Genomic DNA, 6,000 nt, shown 5'->3' with positions numbered 1-6,000 from the left:
GCCCTTCTCTTCACATTCATCTCAGGTAGGGTTATGACCCACCCCACTTGTTACTCCTATGGAATTGGCTTTTGTCTGCACTAGAGTCTGAAAAGGTTCGGGGAGGCAAGGAAGTGAAGTGGAGGTAGGAGAATTCTCAGCCTGGACCCCTGAGAACTGTTTTCTGAGTAACTCTGTCTTGGGATCTGGGAATAGGAAGGTTGAGGAGCTCCCTGCAGCCACCTAAGGGGACTTTGGAAAGGAAGATCCCTTCTCCTGAATGGCAAGAGGGGATCACATGGAAAAGGGAAAAATGACCCTCAGAACTAGGGCAGGAGTTTTGTCTGTTTTCCTTGTGACTATATCCCATTATACCTTTGCCATATAAATGTACCATTTGCTGAGGATATACAGATTTGTCTTCAGTTAAAACCAGAAATAAAACAGCTCTTTCTCATTGTGGGTGATATTGGTATTATTATTGTTAGCTGTTTTTTTGCAGCTGGGAGATCATTTACCTTTTGCAGATGTTCAGAGAAGGGCATCTATTCTCTGTATCTCCTCTGTTCACGACATCCTCAAAGTCAGGGGCAGTTTAGGAGTTCAGACACTGCAGCAAACAAACAAAAACAACAAAAAACCCCAAAACAAGACAACGGTAACAACACATACATTATTTTATTTGTTCTTAAGTTTCCCAGAAATGCTTAGCAATTTCTGCTCCTTTATTCTCAATCTTTTGGAATTACACCATTGATGGGTTAATAACAAATGCCTGTAGGTGGAGCCTGATGGAATGCTTATAGGTAAGACTCATTAACTCATTTTCTCCCTTGCCCTGTAATTTCCTTGGAGATAAGTGACTAAACTATGGCAAAGGATAAGTTTACGTTTCCATGTTCTTGTGGCCTCTCTAAAGTGGTTCAGGAGGAGGAAGATAATGCATATATTATCTAAAAAAACAAAGTTAACTATGGAAACTGCTTTCCACTGCCCTAATTCCTAACACTCACCTGGGAAGGAAAGAATTTAATTCCTAAAATGCCATAGGTGCCTTGGTACACTGGAAATGGACTATCTGTGGAAATGACTTGTTCTATGCATTAGAAGAGCAGACAACCTCCTGGCACAAAGGGAATAGCAGAACGACTTCATGATAACATTCAGTTAGCAACCTAGAAAGAGATCTGCTTTACCCCTTACTTACCTTGTGAACCTCTGTCAGTAGCCATACTATTGAACTCTGGGTCTGGAGAGAAGGTCAACTTAGCCTTCTGGTGGAGACCTGGGCTCTGGATAAGTATTTTGCCATTAAGAATGAGAAGTCAGGCACAGAAAATGGGAGCCCCAGTGCAAAATGTAGAGCTTTGCATGCACATGGAGACTCTCTCTGGAAGGGAAAAGCCCTGACTTGGGGGATGGGAGTCAGGTGGTAGAGAAGGTCCTCAGCAAGTGTAAAACCAAGTTCCCTCTTTACCCTTCATCTTACTGAAAACACACAGGAAGAAAGGGAGTACTTTGTACTACTTCTATCCCCCATGTTTGTAGTCTGGCTGATTGTTTTGTAGATGTGGATATTGAAGACTTCAGAAGAATTCTGCAGAGATAAAGGGTGGGTGTGGGGATAGATAGATAAAACCTGTAGATACATACATATATTTTTATGTATCTTTATTTCCATTTCCTTCCAAAATGTTTGAATAGGATTTGTCTCGTTTGTTTGTTTGCCCGTTTACTTTTTTAGATTTATTTTTATTGTAAACAAATGGGATACGTCTTGTTTCTCTGTTTGTACATGAAATAGAGGCATACCATTTGTGTTATCATACATTTACATAGATACCCAAAGGACTTAAAATCAGCATACTACGTGATGCAGCCACATCAATGTTCATAGCTGCTCAATTCACAATAGCCAGATTGGGGAAACAACCTAGATGCCCATTTACTTTTTTTGAACAGTCTCCTTTTGGTCCTCTGACCCATGGATCAGGATCTGGCTGGGACCATCATGATGCAAAGCATCCCAGGATCTGGCTGGGACCAGATGCAAACTGTACTTGAAGTTTGCTCTTGAGAGCCAGAACTACTTCCACCAAGAAACCCTTTGAGATTCCACTGAACTAAAGAATTATTGGGCTAAGTGCACCCTATTTCTAGGTGGTGGGTCTTAGAGAGTGGGAAGTGGTGGGAGCTTTAATTGAGAAGAGATAAAGTGGTTAAGGATAAATGGGGGAAGAATAAGAGTAGGAGAGAAGATGTGAAGATATAGAATAGGACAAACGATCAACAGCTATATGAAAAATTGTTCAATATCTCTAGTAATTACAGAAATGCAAATCAAAACTATCCTAAGATTTTATCCCACTCCAATTAGAATGCCTATGATCAAGAACACAAGCAACAATAGGTATTGGTGAGGATGTGGGGGAAAAGGTACACTTATACATTGCTGGTGGGATTGCAAATTGGTGCAGCCACTCTGGAAAGCAGTATGGAGATTCCTCAGAAAACTGGGAACAGACCCTCCATTTGACCTAGCTGTCCCACTCCTGGTTTTATATCCAAAGGACTTAAAATTAGCATACTGCAGTGATGCCAACACATCAATGTTTATAGCAGCTCAATTCACAATAGCTAGATTGTGGAACCAACCTGAATGCCCTTCAATAGATGAATGGATAAAGAAACTGTGGTATATATACATAATAGAGTATTGCTCAGTCAAAAATAAGAATAAAATTATGGCATTTGCAGGTAAATGGATGGAGTTGGAGAATATCATGCTAAGTGAAATAAGCCAATCCCAAATCCAAAGGCCAAATGTTTTCTCTGATAAGTGGATGCTGATACATAAGGGGGTGGGGGAGGGGGCAAGGGACGAATGGAGGAATATTGGACTGTGCAGAGGGAAATGAGGGGAGGGGAGGAGGGAAAGGCAAGATGGTGGAATGAGACAAACATCATTACCCTATGTACATGTATGATTATGCAAATGGTGTGACTTTACATTGAGTACAACCAGAGAAATCAAAAGTTGTACCCCATTTGTGTACAATGAATCAAAATGCATTCTGCCATCATATATAACTAAATAGAACAAACAGTAAAAAAAATAGGTTACTCTTGGCATGATAGGAGTTAGAGAACATTGAGAAAGTCACCTAATTCTGTTAACCAGAGGCAAGATCCTAACTACTGTAACACTGTGTGTGAAAATGTCAGTGGAAAGAAAGCTACAGGGCTAATTTATTACAATAAGATAATAGCTTTGATGCTGGGGTCATGGAGTCTATCCTTCAGAGATGATAAGATCTGAGGGACTCTCCTTGTCTAGTTTCCCTATTACCTGAGTTCTTTAAATTTTGAGTATTAAAAATAGAACAAGAAATATTTTACTTCTCTATGCAACAAATTATTCAGTTTTCTCTTTTTAACTTTTGAGGCTGTTGCCTTCCATGATACGTTGAAAATCAGTAAAGAACAGACATCTTCTGGTACTTGTTTTGGGAAGGAGTCTGTCTTTCTTTGAAGAGAATTAACTCCCTTATCCCTGGGGAAAACACCATCAGCATAAGATCATACAAATGGAACAAAAAAGGGAGAGGTGGCAAATGAGATCTAGTTAGTGTCCTTGGTAGTTCAGATGTCAAGATGTGTAAAAAAGGACTGCATAGCTGAGAGCATGTGCTTAGCATGTGCAAGGCACGAGGTTTGGTCCTCATGTGCACACAAAACACGTACAAACAAAACAAAGCCAGGCCCTTCTCATGGCTCTGGGGAAGGGTCTTGCATCATGCCTGCATTGCCCAGTAGTTTTGGTTTGTGCAAATAGGGTGGATGTGAGAATGGGAGTGAATTCTCCTACTTAACTCCAGCTTCTCCAGTTTTAATTTCCCATTGCCACTCTTTGGCTACATGAAGTCTTTGGAAACAGATGACCTTGGGTTTGTATCCTGCTGTATCAGGCAAGTTGTTAACCCTTACTTTTTTTTTTTTTTATCTAGAAAAAAATTTTAATATAAAATTCTTAAAATTTATGAGAATTTGAAAAAAAAAATCCACTACTGTTTTCTAAGCTCTTTTTAGGTGTTCTTTGTGTCTTCCATTCCCTTTTAGATTTAGAGTTAATCTTGTAATGATAGATTATCTTTAGAAACTCAGATGGGCAAATACTCTGACCCTGATCAGCCTAGCAAAGTTTCCAGATGAGAAGTGGAAAAGAGAGATGAAATTCCTGGGTGCGTGGCACGTTTTGGGGACGGGGGTGGGTCCTTAATCTTAGTCTATAGCCAATACATTTGCCTGTATTCCAGAAAGAAAAATTCAGAAGTCTCATGCAATTTTAAATGAGCCCTTTGTTCCAAATTTGGGCAGAAATTGACAGGTGGATTACTCAGATGTATAAAACACATGTTAGCAAATCATATAGAAAAGATTATAATAGAACTGTGAAGAGAATATCTTATTTATCTACCTTTGATTGATCATCCATCTATCTACTTTTTATTATGGGAAATTTCAATCATATGCAAATGTGGGGACAACACAGAAGTAGAATAAAATCCCGTGTAACCATCATCTAGTTTGCATTGATCAGTTTATGGCCACTTAAATTTTATCTGTAATTTCCCTACCCCAACTTCCCACCTTCCATTAGGTTTTTATGAAGCTAATCCAAGACATTATTTCCATTACAATTACAATCAACCTCTGTACCTGTGGGTTGCAAAAACTGCATATATATTGAATACATACAGACTTTTTTCTTGTCATTATTTCCTGACCAGTATAATGTAACAATTATTTTCATAGCATTGACATTATTTTAGGTATTATAAGTCATCTAGAGATGATTTAAAGTATATTGGAGGATGTGCATGGCTTACATGCAAATCCAGTGCCCTTTTATAAAAGGAAGTTGAGCATCCTCAGGTTTTTGTCTGTGGGAGTCCTGGAACCAATATTTCCTGTGGATATTGCAGGATGAATGTACTTCAGTATCTCTAAAAGATAAGAGCTCATTTAAAAATAAAAGTGCAATTACAGGACTACTAGAAACCTGAAAAATTGCCAATCTTTCCATAATATTGCCAAATATCTAGCCAATATTTAAATATACCCAACAGTCTAATTTTTAATAAACTATTCATTTGATTTATCTGATATGTAAATAAAGTCCTCTCATTATCTTTGATTGATGTCTTTCTGCAGGGCCTCACTCATGCTAGGCTTGTACTCTACCACTGAGCTAAACCCCAGCCCCTCTGTTTTCAATTACCATTGCAATTAAATTGTTAAATAAATCAGTTGTTTTGTGCCATAGAATTTTCCTGCAACTTGAATTTTGTTGATTACCTAGTATTGGTTGATAAACTCTTCTGTCCCCTGTCTTTCCAGTGACTTGGCAGTTAGAAAGTAGAGGCTTCATTCTATTCAGTTTTTGCTTTTTCCTAAGAATACTGCAGAGGTGACGTTGTGGATTCCTATCAGAGGCTCACATGATTGGGCTGCTGCCCTTTTTGTAATATTAAGATTAATCAGTGAATTTGAATGTAAGCTTGAGTCCTCTGTTGTAAAACTTTCCATTAGCTCTTCTCCTTATGTTCTGGTTAGCCACGAGCAATTGTTGCTTGCACCCATTATTCTAAAAGGAGTTGCAAGGCAGTAACCCCTTCTTCTTTTGTAAGTTGGAATACTTATATAGAAAAGCTTTTGCTCCTCAATTATTTTTTCCCTCTTGGTAACACAGTGCTTCTGCTTGGATGTGATTCGTCCCTCAAGAGTTCATGTGTTGGAGATGTCAGCTTCTGTGAGGTGTGTGAGAGGTGGTGGGATCTAGTGGGAAGAAGTGGGGCCTAGTGGGAAGTCCTTAGGTCATTTGGGGTCCTGCCCTTGGAAGGGATTAAGATAGGTTTCATGGGACCCTGATTAGTTCTTGCAAGAGTGGGTGATCCCTGACTTTCTCCTGTCTGGTTTCCTGTCTTGTTATATGATGTCACCTTCTACACATATTCCTGC

Source organism: Sciurus carolinensis, chromosome 7 (assembly GCF_902686445.1).
Source record: "Sciurus carolinensis chromosome 7, mSciCar1.2, whole genome shotgun sequence".
Taxonomy (NCBI): Eukaryota; Metazoa; Chordata; class Mammalia; order Rodentia; family Sciuridae; genus Sciurus; species Sciurus carolinensis.
The sequence above is the reverse complement of the archived record's forward strand: the minus strand, read 5'-3'. Positions refer to the sequence as shown.